This window comes from Euwallacea similis, chromosome 8, assembly GCF_039881205.1.
Source record: "Euwallacea similis isolate ESF13 chromosome 8, ESF131.1, whole genome shotgun sequence".
NCBI classification, from domain to species: Eukaryota; Metazoa; Arthropoda; class Insecta; order Coleoptera; family Curculionidae; genus Euwallacea; species Euwallacea similis.
Window position 1 is genome coordinate 3,819,903 of NC_089616.1, and position 18,119 is coordinate 3,838,021.

The 18,119-nt window shown below is 35.6% G+C and overlaps 1 long non-coding RNA gene across 1 annotated transcript; it reads right to left on the minus strand.

Moving 5' to 3' along the window:
* Window positions 1-1,547: 1,547 nt before the first annotated feature.
* Window positions 1,548-16,873, minus strand: LOC136410184 (uncharacterized). The gene is made up of 3 exons (XR_010752222.1): window positions 16,806-16,873; window positions 16,646-16,756; window positions 1,548-1,635 (listed from the first exon to the last, which is right to left on the minus strand). It is a non-coding gene; the product is annotated as an uncharacterized lncRNA (long non-coding RNA).
* Between the last annotated feature and the right edge of the window lie 1,246 nt (window positions 16,874-18,119).

Here is an 18,119-nt window from a genome sequence, read left to right on the forward strand (position 1 = left end):
TAAAGCTTTTAAAGCTTCTTAAAGACTTGTCTTCTGCATGATCTACAGTTGATGTACCACTTTTTTTTAAGTCCTTACGTTGGCACTTAAACATTTATTAAATAAATTTTTCTTCTCCTTTACCAGTAAATTGTTGTGTTTGGCCGAGAAGCTGAGAAATTAGCGTGTAACCCTGACGATCACGCCCCGGTCCGTTTGCGTTACATGTGATACTTATGTTATTACTGATGCATGTTTTATGTTTAAAACTCTTCTCTAATATTTAAAACCTATTTTAAGCAGGTTCTAAATTTGAACAGACACATGGTTGAAAATATTAAAGGTCAATAAAGTTACTAATTTCACTGATTTGGGAATTACTCATGAACGTTATATAGATGTCTAGAACCAAAAACTTTTGCAACTCATATCGCCATTCCGATTACTGCTAAGTCAAGCCTCAGTTTTATCGAATTAAGACCAATTGCAGTTTTACCCCCAGTTGCCAACCACTAAAACTCCCACGACCAACTCTCTCAAACGTCTCCTTAACTTTTACCACCACAGGCCCTCAAATATAAGAAAGTTTCATTTTACAAATTCGTATATCCATGTTTAGTCTGATGTCGTTTCAGCAAGTCGGTTTACTTTAGAAAATTGAATTTCTGGGTATATGAAGTCGACTTTGCCAGCGAGCACGAAATTGGCTTGAAACTTTTAGCCGACAGTTTGTCTCTATTTGTTTTTCCCGTGGAAAGTTGGCAAAGTGCACTTTGGCCCCCCTGGATACGGAGGAGTTTCCGCTTGACGGAGGCGTGGAGATAAGAAGGAAAATTGTGTCCTCATTTCTGGAAGGTTTCAGCTGCATTCTGGGCTATTCTATTATGCGACGGTTATAAAACTGAATGGTGTTGACTTGTTTACTGTTTCAAGTTTAATTGACCGGAATATTCGGTTAAGTTCCTTATTAGAATCATATTACATCTCGTTACAGGAGAATTCGTTTGAAAGTGTAAATGCCTAGGTGCTCGATGTGAGGTAAAAAAGACACATTTTTGTTTATATGATTAATTATGGAACATTATGACACTATCAGCGTAAGCTGACGTTTTAATGGCCACTCTGCTGGTGGTCCACTTAAAACAAATGCACTCACCATTTATTCCATTTCAAATTTGCAATGGTAATGTTTATTATTAACAGCTGCAACTGGTCGTTAATTAAGTTATATAATTCTAATATATTTATGTATGCGGTCTAAGGTTTTATTATCTTTTCCCATTCATTTTTGATAACCGCATATTTCAGTCAATTATCAGAAGAGAATGCTCTCTCTCTTTTGGAAATCGACCTTCCTATCAGTTCCGTTAAGCATCACACACAACCAGATACAAAAAAAGAGAAAGTCTGGCCCCCCGAGTAATCTTCCGAAAGCACCCAAACGGTAAATTCTTTTATTTCGAAAGACGAGATGTCCCTCTAGGCCCATGTGTGTGACTTACTGGTCTCCGGAGCCGGTCTAAAGGTGCAAATATTACTTTCCGTCTTTCCTCTCATTCCTTATTTACCTTTCCTTATTTATTTCTGAAGGCATTGGGATCCTTCTTTTATGTAGTTTTGGTATAAGTCCGTCGATGGAGACGAAGCCGGAGATATCTGAAAAATAAAATGACTATGAAACGTGGATGGAATTTTTCGCCAGAGAACAAAGCTGGATTACCCAAAGCTAGGAAACGTGCCTAAAGGCTCAATATTGAATATCCACACTTTGTAAACAACAGAACGGGGGCACTAATAGTGATGGCCATCCGGTCGTGGATGATTAAAAATTCTATCATGGACACGCTGTAGTATGAATGTATATTATATGAAAAGACTGAATGGTTGCCAACGGTTTTTTTGGCATTTTAATTACGGTTTATGCAGCTAAATAGTGCCTAAGCTGAACTAGCCACATCTAATGACCATTCGTGCGTAGGTGCTTTTTGTGATTGGAGTTTAGAGTTTGTCGGTAAGTGGCGTTTGATTAAGCAAATTGCACGTGGGAGCATATAACCAACATGACGAATGTTAAAGTGGAATTTTTGATGTATTTAGCTGTTTCTGATTTTGCGTTTTTGCGTCCTAATAAAGTTAGATAAATTAAAGCTATGATTGAGCAAAAAGAACTAAACGAGGTTGGTTGGAAAATTCAGCAGTTTACCAAACATAATTATAAAATCTAGAGCGTTAGGGCGTATTTGAAATTAAATGAGAGATACATATTGGACGACTAAGTGCACTTCTTAGGTGCATATTATGTGGATTTCCCTTTACTTTTGGAGGAGACAGCAAAATTCAACAAATAATCCCACTTTTTGAAAATAAGCGGTTAGTAGCGCGCTGCAAATCATATTAACAGGTGGTAAAAGGAGCCTGTTCCTGCGAAAATATCACTCTGTAGATTTTAAAATTTTAACATGTCAGAACTTCGACCAGCGTCATAGATAAATTACAGTAAAAAATGCAGAAAATTATTTCAATCAAAAAGTATACAAGAATTATGTCGAAAGATAGTAATTTTGCCTATATAGGATCATACAGCACTCCGAGATGATTAATTTGAGTTCTATTTTAAGACAATTATTCCACTGGTTCTTGAGATATCCAAGGGCAAAATTTGAAAACTGGAAAAAAGTAAGTGCTTCTTCCTATTGGAAATTTTCTCGAAGATACTGCTTTTCCTATCAAACGTTTAAAATATATATTTAAGTAACGAGATACATATGTCTGCCTCTTGCATTTTCGCGGTATTTCCCACGGTCTCACAGCTTCCCGGACATAACCCTATTTAACGGACTCTGTGTAAATCTCACCCTGTATGCATTTCTTTCAAAACTTAAAAAAAATCCCATCTTGGTTAAGCATATCTCACCACACCCCCCCTAAACTGATAAACCTATAGTAAGGGCCGGCATTATTGAAGAGGGATCAACATATAGAACGTTTCTTCTATCAATTCAGAGCCCCTCTGGCCGAGTCTGAGCGAGTGAGTGTCTTTATTTATATTTTGTGCTCAAGCCTTGTTCCTAAAGATGACATGTAAGTACTTTTGCTGCATGTAATTATCATAAAATTTGGAGTGTAAGAAGAGAAATCACGTCCTCGTTTTCAATAATGTACTTGGAGTTGCACATGGGTCGCATTCCATGATGAAATTTGAATGCAAATGCTGCAGCGATCCTAAAACATAATTCGCCGCTTTACACCTGCATAGAAATTCGGAAATTTCTCTCTCTTTCTACGAAAAATTCCTGGCTTCTTGAAATTCTTCAGCGACGTCCAAAACCACCCTTTGAGTCCAGTTTAAAAATACCTATACAGATAATCTCAAGCCCTAATGTTTCTCCTTTCTCTCTTTCTCTCTTTCTCCGTGCGTCTCTGCTCTTCATAGCACGCTCTCTCTCAAGCCCTATCTGATTCACCTAAACAGGCAAGATGGCCGCCCGAGCACTTTACCCGTATGGATCGCCCTGAAAGGGTCTGCGCACACCCTTTGCGCAGACACTTGACCTAGATGGCAGAATTTGCGTTGCATATTGCAGCCGCAGTCGGACGGAAACGACTTTCGAAATTCTCTTTGCCGCCTGGCCCGAATGGCATTCCGGGGATTTGTTGAAGACGTAGTTTCAGTTCCTGCAAAAGTAATCAGTTTTTAGGGCCGCAGTTTTTCGAAAGGGGTTTTATGCAGTTTCAGCGAGATGGGGCACGATTCTGGGGCTAATTTTGTAGCGTAGTGCATGGAAGAATCTGTTTTTTGGGGTGGGTTTGAGTTTCACTTTGGTCAGTTCGAAAACGTTTAGACTGTTTTAATTGATTAATTATCGTCAGTTCTTCACCTTATTCTCTATGTTGATGTTTCCATGTCTATTTTTATAGTAATACTTATCTCTTGTTTCACATAATATATGTATGTATATGTATAAATCGTGGCTCCGACAATACAGGGTGTTGTGAGAAAAATATAGCACAGACTAATAGACTATTCCTCGCATACAAACATTGCCATGCATGTACAAGGTGATTGAGTGTTGTTGGGAAGTTCCTTCTACCAACAGATACAAAAGGGAAAAAAACTTAAAAATAAGCCACTTTTTCGTTTTGTGCGTTTTCGAAATATCAATACTAATGGGAATATAGTGATCAAGATTTTGTAGGGGTTGATGGCTATATAGGGCGTGTAAATTTCAAAGAAAAAATATTTACAGGACCACCAGTGACGCATGAACCGACGGGTTATTGAATATTCTTGAAGAAAAAATAGTACGCGGATGCTGTATAAATAAAGCTGTTTTACATTTTGTGCAAGCTGTACCGTTTTCAGATATAAAAATAAAAACCTTTTTAATGCACGCCACCAACTTAATTTAACTGAATTGACGATTTAACTAAAGAATTACAGTCAAGTTGCACTGAAAATATAGTTATAGAGATATTTTTTAATTTTTATAAAAGAAACATAAAAAAATTATAATAATTTATTTGAATAATCTGACTATGACTACTTATCAATATTTTGGTTAACACTAATCATTCAAATTCATTTACGTTAAGTCAGCGGTGTACGCTAATGAGGCATTTATTTTTTACTTAAAAAAACTGTATTGATAATGAAAATACCAAAATTACAACAAATTTTCTTCTTCAGTAATGAACAGTGAATCTAAAAATTATTCTAATTTTCCGAAAAAGCTGTTGCCACAAAAAAGCCTGCGTTGTGTGCCTCAAATAAGTCTTCCACGTATTGCGATCTCAGAAACTAGAAACTACAAATCTGATCAAATAGGGAAACTAAGATATTCAGTTTTTTTGTTTTGTTGCAGTTATCAAACCATATCAAAAATAACTTAGGGTTAACTTAATTTGAAACAGCGCATGAAGAGCTTAAAGCTTTTTACATTTTAAAAAACTATCAGAATACTGAGAAATCAAATTTTAATTTATATGCTGTAGATACAAGGGCAAACTTCGACATCAAAATTCCTATACATCAGCCTAAAACCACAACCTTGTTGTCATTGCTTTTAATATGTTCGACTAGAGCCACTAACCCCAGCAGACACACACGTCTTCTTTGAATCCATTCTCTGCAGGAACACCGTCTCTTCCAGGAAATTAAATTCGATTAAGTTGAAACTAATTACAGCACCTGCGAGGCCATTTTGCGAAATTGCGAAGCCACGGGACCGTTTTAAATTAGCTCCAATGGTGCCTTCTCCCATCGCCATTATTGAGTCACCAGGTACATAATTACGTGCAATTATTTCGGCCTCAATTTGAATGGATGGGGGGTGTTCGATCTAAATATAGACATTGCTGGCGATTCCAGAGGAAATTGTTTTATTTATTAATTCGTAAATCTCAATCAAGGACGACGTTTTGTGATTGCAAACCAGATGGGAATTGTCTGGAAGTCGTTAATAACAAGAGTCGCCAATTTAAAATCTTAACATAAGACATATTTAACCAATGTCTTCCCCCATATATGCTCGAAACAATAAAAGGGAGTCCATTTTCACTGAAGCGGAAATTAAAGCCATTTTGCAGGACAAGGGTGAGATTGAGCAAATGTGAAATTACAAACAAAAATCTGAAATTACCCTTTTACGCCTAGAAGATAAATGAGGACCCTGAGACAAAGCCCTTTTAAACGGGAGATGTCGTAAGGGCAGAGGGTATTGGAACGTAAATTACTTGAGATTAGGAGACGTACTGCACCAAAGGCACAACGGAAGAGCTTTGCTTTATTGACACAGATAAGACCTTATTAGGTTCGAAAAGGAATTTTTATGGAGAGAAATTTTGATGATTTTTCCTATTAAGGCGACGTCCACAAATATGGACAATTATCAGTATCGACATGAAAATTTTGTCTCAAAATATTTTCTAATTAACAGTTGATACTTTATCCTGCAATAATGTTATTGTGAGTTTGGAATTTTTAGCGTTTACGTAGAAGTTCTGTTTGTCTCTTTCTTAAACTTCCTTCTGTCCTATGTTTTATTACAATCAATGAAATGGTTGCGAAGTAAATTTGCTCGCAAATTTCAATTTTGTAATTTTGTCTTCCTTCATATTCATTTCTGCTTTATTTTTTTCAACTTTTTTCTATAACAACTTTGATAGCCTTGAAAGGTGATTCAAAGTCAAATATAATTGAACATTTTATTATTCAAATTTAATTATAAAAGGAACACTAATGAAGCAGGTGCATTTACGCACCTGCAAAAAGTGATTTTAGTCACTTAATCCAAAATTGGGTAAGTTTTTTATCCGTTTATTCGATACGTTCGCTTTGACTTATTTTTAAAAGCCAAATGTTGCTTAATTTCTTCAATTATTTGCCTTATTTTGTGGCTATTTATGCTCAATTTCAAGCTTCATTTATCTGTAATAATATCCTAATTTTAGACACTTTACGGGGTCTCGGAATATTAGCGCCTAAATTTTGAAAACTGATAAAAAGTAGGTACCTCTCCCCTTTAAAAATTTTCAAGAAAAAATCGACATTGTTTAGACACCATTGATACATCAATTGAGATCTTGGAGCAAAGCGTTTTCATGGACTTTCTTTTTATAGTACTATCAGAATTGCAAAAATAGTTACTAACTTGACTGGCGTCTCAGAAACTAAGAGAGATGTTGCAACTCTATTTGTGTATGCTTTTACAATGCATCGAAGCGATTAGTCTAAGCTATTTTTTAGGCAATTGCTCTACTGGTTTCCGAGATATTAAAGTATAAAAACCGGCAAAAAGTATTTAGTAGTAGTTGCAATTAACGGAATAATCGCAAAGATTTTTTGCAAAATTACCGTAAGCCCTAAACATTCGATCTATTTCTCGCAGAAAACAAATCTTCTATTCAATTGAATGTTATCGAGTTCGACATGATCGACTGAATATTAAGTCAGACAATGCCTTCTGTCTGGAAGGTTAAAATATCCTTTATAGATATATCGGATCGTAACTGTCTTTACAGGTATATTGCCCATATTATTGAGCTATTTTGGGTTTCATCACCTCGGAAATGGAGCCCCATCACGATTTAAAATTTTTATCGTCTCAACACGCAGAGCTATGAATGTAAGGAGAGATCCATTCGAAAGCTCATTTTTTATTATTTTAACCTTTTTCAGTTAGGATTTCCCTTCTTTTCAGATCGAGTCAAGTCCACGTTTCTTTTCATGTGTTTTGTCTTTGAAAAAGTTGTGCAATGGATATTTGACCAAAATAGTCGAAAGGAGACCAGTTTTACGTATACATTTTGTGCCACGAAATGAGACTCAATATATTTATGAGAGCCTGGAAAAACAACATCGTATAAACTTTTACTCCTTACACGACCATGAGGTCACGTTCCGGAAATATTTCACGGACAAATTGTCTCAAATATCCCTCTGAAATGATCTCAGACTTAAGTCCTTTATCTTAGAGATTAATTAAGTTCTTATAGAGCTAAAAAAATTAAATGACTTTTGCATTCGAATCGACTTCTTATTCAAATCAAGCCTTTTCGAATCTACCTTTAATTGCAGATTTTCTCGCTATCTTTCGTCTGTTGAAATATTCATGCATTTTTCTCATGACATACTTCCACCAGAAAAGGCATTTTAATTCCGAGTAAATCGTCATCGGTGCCAACTGAAATCGTTTTCAATTTCGCTTATGTTCATGCGAGTGACTTGTAAATGATGTCGTTTTGGCCTTGCAACTACAAGTTTTGTCATGAGTTATCGCCGCCTTTTTATAGTTGAGCGAAATGCATAAAACCTCAGATCTTTTGCCAAAATTTCAAGTAAAAAACCGCGTATCTAAAATCACATCAAGATTTATGCGTGAAATGTGTCGGTCGCAGGGAATTTTGGTAGGATACTTAGTGATGCTCGTAAAATTAACTCTGATGGATAACAATGCCGGGCAGTTGCAGTTTTTTTATGACGCCTGCATGAAGTTTCTTTGCAATGTATAATGTTCAGCGAATAAGGTTTTATGGGGCTGTTACTTACGTGACAAGAAAATAAAAAAAAATCCTGTTTTACTGTCAGAGAATTCTGCAAAGTTGCATTTTCCTATACCATAGTGTTCAAGATTTATTCATTCTAGTTCCTATTCTGTGATCTAGACGAACACTGAGAATTTTTTAAAGCACATGATTTGCTTGGTAGAGTTTTTTTGAAGCCCGACTCCGTCCTGAAGTCTGGTCTATATCTACAAATTATCGTTTACCCCATACCAAGCAAAACTGATAAGAAAATACTGAAGACATGAGCAAGAAAGGGACACTATTAATATCGCTTTTTTAAGCATGTCTTACTATTGCTTGATTTCTCTAATAATTTTGTGTTTCTGCCTATAAACCATATTTTTATGATGTGCTAAATTTTTCTTCAATTAATTTTCTTTCGTTATATTAGTTTACTCATTTTAAGGCGTTGGTTTTATTTTTGAAGTTTAATATTTATTCCCTTCTAATATTTTCATTCAATACAAACTATATTTTTAGTTTTTATCCCAACGTTCTCTCAAGTTAACGTTTCATACTTGCTTTCTAAATGTGTCTTAAGCCTTTTCCTTAGACACAATTAATTGCTTGCTTGTTTACTTTTAAGTTCTCTTTAATTTTCCTTTTCTAGTTAAGATTCAAAACTTATTTTCCATCTGTGCAAGTTGTAAGTATTTTTCCCCATTATCTTCTTTGCAGGCCAATTAATAGTTGCGCTTTAATTCTTTCAAATTTATTTTTCAATTGCCTTTTTTATAATTTGTTTCTCTGTATTTACAATGTTTTGTCACCTTCTTGTGTTTTTTTTAACCGAATCGGACAATTATAACGTTACGTCCCTAAATTTTTTGTTGAAATCAGTCACGTTTAGATTTAGATTTAAACTTTAAATACAGTTTTTCTTTCCATTTGGTTTTCAAGTGTTTTATGTAGTTCTCTTTCTGTCTACACTTTCAACAATTTCGCTCGTTTCCAAAATCACATAAGGCCAGTTTTTTTGTACCAAATTAAGTACCTAAATTTGGAACCAACTCTTTTTTTACGCCGACCATCAGGTAACTCTATGCGACTTTCTAAATCGAATTCTTTAACCCTTTTTATACCTTCAAATTCTTTAACAACCCTGCCATAAAGGAGGCGTCAACAAGAAACGCATTACAGCCAAAAAAAAAATGGCAGTTACATAAAAAAGGCTTTATTGTGTTTAAGGTGAAAGTATAGGGAGGTTAAAAGAGACTTTCAAGGTTGGTTTTCTAACATACACCAATGGGCTTGACTTGACCAAGCCTTCATCATGAAGATCTTTAAAATTGTGCATTTTTAATAAAAGTTTGCGTGTACAGACTACATCGACCGCATATACACAATTCATTTGGAAAATATTTATGAATGTTGTTAGAGATATATTATGTAAAACCAAGGAATTTTCTTCAACTATATACACGATATTCTCGGGAATGATTAGATAAAAATATGCCGCCCAAAGGTAAATTGTGGCCTTGCATGCAACATGTGAATTTCCCTTATCTTTCTTATGAAAGCCAATTTCACTGTTTGCGGTAGGTTAATTCTTACCCTATACGTACATTAATTATATTGCTAATTAGTCATCTGACTACCTACTAAAACGTAGAAGAAAACAAGTCTTTAGAACCAGCTGATATGTCTTGCAACAGCACAATAAATTTAAGTAATATATATTAGTTTTCTTATCTTAGATTAAGTAATATTAATATAAATTTTAATGCTTTCTGGAAGCATTTTATATGGGTTTCAATACAGCGATTTGAAAAGGAAATAAACATTGAAAATAATTGATTTTCCACGCCTTTAAAAATTTAATTTAGTTTTTAATGCTGCGGAAAAAATTGAATGACTTTAAGTTGGGTTGCCAAAAGAGGTGCTTTAAATCATTTTATTTATTCGAATCATGTAAGTTTGAATTTTGTTTAATTGCAACGTGCAAGAAAGGTATGTGTGTGAGCCATGGAAAAGATTGAATTATGAAAATTTTGCTGGGAAAGAAAGAGAAAGAATCTCGACTTTTTCATCTTTCTTTAATAAATTCTTTTATATTGAATAGAGAAAATACTTACAGAAAGTATATTCAATTGAAAAAAAAAATTTAATAAGAAAAACGTGTAGAAAATTATACGTTAATAAATCTAAATAATTTTCTAAATCTTTGAAATATGTAGATATTTTTACTTGTTTTTATTCATATTCTTATTTTGAATATAATGTCTATGTTGTATGATTTTTCCCGTTGTTTCTCATCTTACATATTTTTTTTATCATTTAATTTGGCAATTTTGGATTTATAATTTAATATTCATTTTCATAGTTTAGTTTACGATAGCTCAATACGCACATGAAAAAAAGTTAAGAATTCATCAAAATTTAAACACTCATAAACTTTGGCGAAGCGTCTCATACTCCGAAAGGTCATCTTATGGTCTTCGACGGGTAGCCATAAAATGTTGATTAAGGTCGATACAAGATTCGATAATTCATCTTATTAACTCTGAACATGCTGATTTTATAAAATACAACTCACATCGCTGAAATGTATATAAAAAAGTGATTTCAGAATGTGTTGATAAAAATTCAAATTTTTGAATAGGGAAAAATTTATAGCTACTTTTACGCGCGCGAAACTGCACATTTTTTAAAAACGTTATATAGCTTTGAAATAGAGATCCACATCCAGTACAGGTGGAAAGACCTTTAATTAAATTGCTTAATAAATATGAGAAAGTTTCAAAATCCAAATTAATAAAATATCAGTGATATTGCGAAACAAATTCACTTTGAGGAATAATCGTTGTAATGGCCACTTAGAAGATAAACCGATAGGACTCTGGAAGCCAACCCGAAAAGTTAGCTTTCGTCCATTTCATTTCAACTAACTGATCGAGCAAAGTTAAAGTGGTATAGCGTCAAAAGTGGACTTTCCTACTGGGATAGAGGCTGGATGAACTTAAATCTGGTTTTACTCATCAATATGGAGCTTGGATCAAGACACATTTTTTATCAAAAAATATCGTGATTAAATTTCTTGTCAGCGCTCTCATGCGCTCAATGTTCATTCTCGCAGACCTGACGTACCTTCCCATGACTGTCTACATCAAATCCGAATCTAAAGCAGGCAACTTCGCCTTCATCTGGCGCCTTCACCAAACGACAAACCCCGAGACCATCACGATCGATCCGGCTAGAAATCGCACGATTCGTAAACTTCGTCGGTTTCCTGCACAAACTTCAAACGGTGCGTTACCAAATTACCATTCCAGATCCTATTTTTAGTCCTAAAAGCATTCTTTCATAGCTTATTTTTGAGTCTCGATTAAAGCAACTAATGTAAATATACTGCGCATGCATAAGTCATTTTAAACATTCCGACGTAAATCAAGGTCTAGTGGGTCTGGAGATAAAGTTTGGTGGTTTTAGGTTTCGGCCGTAAAGGCATATTTTAAGTATTAGTAACCATGACAAACTGCTCTAAATTCGAGCTTAGTTAGGTCTGTTTATCGAGGGTTTTCTGGGCAATTCTACACAGAACTAGAAGCAATTCATCACATTAATTTTTCAAATAGTTTTGCAGTGAGTTATGCATGTGTTTTAGTTAACATTGACAATTATTATTGTTGTATAATAGCAACCTGGTTAGTACATCTTTGAGTATTTATGAGTAAAAGTCACAAAACGCCGGCTGCAGTCTTTTGACCATCATACAGAATCGCCCAAACGCCTTGTTGCCAACTCCCATGGTAGTTTTTATGGGTGCTATGAGGTATGTTCCAATATCACTACTTGCTGTGGGCACATGTATTTTGCCCATGATTTAGATTTTTACCTGGGCTCGCATGGTGCAATTGTCGGGAAATTGAACGCCAAGAAAAAACATCGAATAGATGGAAAAACGCTTGAAATTTGTGTTGCGAACTCGCATAGAACAGCGAAACGCTTCAAATTACCTGATAATACATCTACAGCATATATCTGACACAAAACATAAAGCAACTTTTTTCCTTATGGACTTAGATCAGAACTACCCAGCAATTTTCTGGCAAATCCTAACAAATTCGCTTATCCAGATATCCTCTTTCTAGAAAGCCATTACTAATTACAGTGAAAAGAAGTTTAAATATAGAATGTGGAATGCACCGAGAAGAGCTAGCAAGAAGTAACTCCTGCATAGAAACATAAAATATGATTTTGAATTTGAATTGCTGTGAGTCTGGATGATTTTAAATGCTCTAAATTGCCCTCAGTTGTCATAATCCGGGACTGTTGGAGATATTCAAAATCGGGCAGTTTGGAACGCACTCAATAACCACATGGAACGTCCTAGTCGATGCGGCAACAGGTAGTCGATTAACGGGACACTAAACCAGTTCCATTCCTACTTCGCAGATGGCGTGACGAGTCGATTTTGTCCATCCCATGCAGACACGTACATTATTTCGGAATAAAAAGTGGAATTTTTTGAGCTCTGATTGCCTTACAAGAAGCGAATCGGTGCTGAAACGACAAATTTTCTGGTTTACGCCCCATTTAACGCCGAAGAATTTCCGACTTATGCTCGGCTATTCATTATAAAATCCCGCAGGGACATTCCGGGAATGCCAGCCGCTTTGGCGTCGTTCGCCCTCAGCTCTGGAATGGCTCATATTCCAAGAAAACCAGCCAAAATTCGCCTCTCTGCAAGGAGTATTGCATATTTCAAGGCGTAAAGTACAAATTGGCACCGATTTCGCCCCGGCATATCATATTAAAGATCTGTCTCTTATTTTTGTTCCACCTGTTCCAGGATCTTATCCAACCTTAAAGGGATCTTTGAGCTCCTCTCATTTGTTTCTCGTCCCGAAAGAAAAAACACCACTCTTATACATATAGGGGAGAATATGGCGTGTTTAACCAGCTTTATTATAGACATTCACGTGGAAGGAAATTGGTTGTTCTTCCTTTATATGGTCTAATCCTGCATTTGCATTAAACTAAAGCTACTACAGGCCAGCTTGGAACGCACTAATTGAATTAGCATTCAAAACGCACATCAGGAGGTATTGGATATTGCAATATATAGCTTTTTAATAAGGCGTATTATGCATATTTTATAGCAGTGCAAGGGCTTTTTAATAAGTTCAACTCTCACGAATGGGGTCTTTTACGTCTCTGGAAAAATGGACCTTGACAAGACAGTTTTCCTCTAGCACACTCCATTCCGGCCCATTTCACGTAGCAGTCTCTTTGTCTTCTAAGATGGTTTGTAAATGATTGACGTCGTTGTTGAGGTTAACGAGACCGTTTGAAATGCCCCCGCAGAGAAAATATTTTCAATTCAACTGAACTGGAAAGACGTCCCACTCCACCTGCAAAGAATCATTTATATGCCACACCTATCTAAACAAGAGGAGAAACCAGCCGAAAATATGGGCGCCATGTGCAGGGGTCGTTCGGTTGAGTGCATCCAGAGAGTAAACAAGTCTTGCATCTGGCTGAGGTTGTCGGATATTGCTAAAATAAAAAGGCGACAAGAGACTGGATAATGCAGTCATGGTTGACTTTCGATTGCAGTTTTGGCTTGGAGACATCAAAAGTGAAGGAAACATAGGTCGCTGGTGAGAGTCAATTATGGGCAGAAAGAGTGCGATAGAGCAAAAGGAAATTATTGTGCAGCAGTGAATAAGTAAAGTGAGAGAGAGTGCTGGTTTAAGGAAGAAGAAGAATTAGATTGATAAAAATGAAAAATAGTGAAATGCAGGAAAATAACTACTTTAAATATAAACACCTAAATAAATAGATAGATACACGTTTCGATCAAGTAATAGGCAACGAAGAACCTTCTTGGTTGAAGAGTGAAAAGGAAAATATTGCTTGGTATGAAAAAAAACGCTTCAAAGTTTTTTTACAGGCACTGTCAGAATCGAAATAATTTAGAACTAAACTAATCTAATTTATTATAAACTAAAAAAATATTTCGTGCAACATTGTGTAGATTTCTAGAATTTACCAAGATTAATTTGGGGCAATGTTTAAGGGAATCTCTCTACGGGTTTCCGAGATCCTCAAAATTTGAAAAATGGGAAGAACTACATACCTCGCCCTTCTTCACCGAGGGAAAAAATCGCTATCACAACTGAAATCGCAACGGAAATGATCCATAAAATAGAGGACACCTCTATTATCCAATTCTCCCAACTCATTTCATTTAGCTATAGTAACCGAAAAAATTAGTTAATGATGCAATTTGCTTATATGGGATTATCACAGCAGCATATTTTTAGTCATTGTAATCAATGAATTCTGATGGGGCAACTCGAGCGCTAAGTAATGAAAACTTTGTCTAATATAATGGCAATCTAAAGATTATTAATTGCAACTGAATTAAAGCATTATCGAAACGGGCTTGCTTGGTTTCCATGTACCTATATACAGTTGCAGTAACTTTGTCTTACAGTATATGTTCTATGGTTTAAAGCCCGTATGTACGGCTGACTTACTTGATGGTCAGTGTAATTTGTAAATACACATAAAATTTTTGTCTTCAAAGGATTTACCTCGAAAAGCCAATGAACCTTAATTTTTCTTTTCTGTGGGTAATTTTTAACAGGTAATAACAGGTTAGTGCTGCTACTTCAGTAAGACAAGCACATTCCTACTAATTTTAAGTGTATGCATGCTGAAGTGACTATAAAACGCGTTTTTTGTAATCAATTTTTTAAAGCATCTAACTTAAATTACTTAAATAGTCAAATAATTTGGAGGTTTTTTTAATTATTTCAAGAACCTTTTGGAATTTTTGAGGTGCTATTTTCAGGTCGGAATGAACTGACATGGATCCGATAGCAAACCTGTATATCTCAAATACTGCAGTTCTGGCCTTGAAAGTTCAATTTGAGGAGCTTAAATTTTGAAACAATTTTAAATCCACGATCATCAGCGTGATCCTATAGGTAGCTCAGAAAATGGAGGAGACATTACAACTCGGTTTATGTAAGATTATAAAGCTCATCCAGACGATTAAGTCGCGCTATCTTTTGAAGCAATTCCTCTCCCAAGATATACCCCCTCCCCTCCTCATTGAAAAATATCGATATTTCGGGCTTACTGTTTTTCCCTTAAATCAACAGATTTTAATCATCGTTTGACACTAAATGGTTTAGATCTATAGTAATCCTTTATTCCTATTAGCTCTATTAGATATGTCCAATATTTGGCCTACAAACGTTATTTGTTCACATTGATGAAAATAATACAGTTGGTTGCCGCATTGAGCTTATAAGCTTCGGAACACATACAGACAAACGTTCTCAGACTCGGGCAAGTTGGCAAATATTGTTTGGTCTTTACTATGTAAACTGCAACTAAATTAGGCAAGTTACGATCAAGATTAAGGCGTATGAGGATTATACATGTGGCAGAATATAGTCGGGTAACAGCTTTAGCAAAGTTGCCCAGTTTGCAGTCTGCAGACGAACGATCCAACGACGGCGGCCTCATCGCATACGAATCACTCTGATGAGGCCAATGCAGAAGCGGTTTGTATGAAAATGCCACATTACAGATCCGTATTTAGCTTGTCTTGTTTGGCCATATTTTTGTCTGCGAGCAAGAGCTATTGACATGTGAAATTCGCCGAGTTCAAGTCCCGAAATTAATTAAACCAGCAAAAGTAACAATATAAACACGTATCTTGTCTAAATTAAATTCTCTCGCCAGTGGAATGGCTCCATTTCACGTTTTGCATGCAAATTCCTTCTGCAGCTCCAAACTATTGCTATATACCTTTTTTGTGTTTGTGGCACGTTGCTGGCTAATTGTTTAATTTGCCTTGCAAGCAGAGATAAGGCCTGGAAAAATCCTCCTACTGAGTACTGACTGAAGCCAAATGAAATGTTGACAGACTCTTATTATCACCAACGATGAACGAGATGCAATTAACCACAAACACGAAACCAAAATGGCTTTGGATACACGTATACCCACGTGCAACAAATTGCGTTTCGTCACGTTATCGTCTTTATTTATGGAATACTCCTCGTTTCCAGATGAGACTATACGTGACTAGTCCAAATTATTCGCCAAGTTTGGCAAGTGGATATTACAGTTATAACATCCATAAAAGCGAATTTTCTTGTGAAATGGGTCAAGTCCTTTAACATCACATAAAACTACCAATTTATTCAATTATGAAAATCAGCTGTACGAGGCTGTAAATTAATCCAAACTCTTGCTTCGAACTTCGAGATTTCAATTGGCTCAATTCGGTTTGCAGACTGGGTAAAAAGAGGTTACACTATAAGTGAAATAAGTGATTCATTCAAAACAACAATCGTCATAAAAAGTCTTTTCTTAGAACCTTTTGTTTGTATATTGATTAATCGCATCTGATCGAAGTTAACAACATAAAGAATGCAGACCGTGTCTTCCATCATCGAGATTCGTAGAAAATTTAATTAGTATTGGTTTTTAATGGGAAATGCTTGTTTGCCTTTTCGATTTTTCTTTTAAGCGGATACTAAGAATCTCATTAGTATTATAATAATATATTATGGCCTTCTGTTCTTTGTTTAGTCAGAGTCTGCATGGGCAAGGTATCGAAGAAAAATCTACTTACCCTGTATCGATCATTTTAGCACTAAACACCACAGTTTTCGACTCACTTAACCTTGCCCTTCGATTGTCGAAGGAGTTCTGACCCTGGTCTGTGGTTTTCCAGCAGATTTTTCTGTAAAAAAGCCCATCCTTCAACCCTTTTTTAAATGCTCTTTTATTACCTGTAGTTGGGCAATTATTTTATTGCACCTAGCATGGTTCTTGACTATTGTTGCGCAAGGTTATATCCTTGGAAGAAGTCGATTGTTTGAAGAATTTGATGTAGGTATACTGCTGCACCGAGAGTTGATGTAAAAATGTTGTTAATTTTAAAAATGTTTCCCATTTTTTGCAAATCCCTGGCGACTTACCTAACTTAGTAAAATCTGCCACTTTCGCCCAAGATAATATTAAAAATGTCGATTAGGTGCCTTTTAGGGTCAATGTGAGTTCGTAGATAATTTTGAGAATTTTTCCTCATTTATTTCAAATCTCTTTGACCTACATACCCTCAATTTGCGTCCATAGAATTTCCTAAAATCTGTGACTATCAAAGGTTAGTCGTAATTAAAAAACTCGAGGAACAATTCTAAACGATCCGTTCAAGATCCAAATCAAATTGTCTTGAGAGGAAAATGCGAACTTAAACCTGATCGAAAGAAAATTCGGAAATGGTGGAAAACCTCAATGCTGAGAATTTGCCGAAAATTTCACGTAGACGAGACCAACTAAGTGGAAATTTTCTGTGATTTTGAGGTTAGAAGATCTGAATTAAACTGAATATTGAGAATTTGTGGAAAACTTGACTCAAATAGAAATTTCCGTAAACTCTAAAGAAATCAGAGTAGCCCGAACTTACCTGAATGCCTTATTAGATATTGCTTTTTACCATATGCACTAAAGCATGAACACTGCATCTATATATTTTTAAAATTTTGCTGGGCAGTATACACCCCCGTATAGCCAAAAAGTGCCCAAATAGTCATAGCAATCCTTTTTTACCACTGTTACGGCCACGTCGAATTGTTACGCAACAATAACAGACCTTTTTTTACGATTTGCCGACCACAAGGTTATTAACGAATATGCCCATAAAAAAGCTCATCAGAGGTTCTTGCCCAAAGTTTTATGGACTTCAGTCGTTTTCTGTCTTTTGCAATAGATTGATTATAGTGAAACCCGTTTTTTAGTGTAATATACAGTGTCTATAAGATGTAGATGTCCGGCATGGGGATCTTGCCAACAGTAATAGATAATACAGACTTGGTTAAATAGGATGATAGTTTCAACAATCTGGGGAGCGGTTTATGTTAGCAGATCTTTTTTCATCGTAAAACTACTACCTAGAATGAGGGGCAACCTTTCCATTTAACCGAAACTGTATGTGTTACCTCTTACATCTTCATGCTGGACTGGATCCTTATCTTACAAACACTATATAGTGAAGCAGAAAACAGTGGTAAGTTTTCCATTTTTCCTTTATATTCCAAATGGAA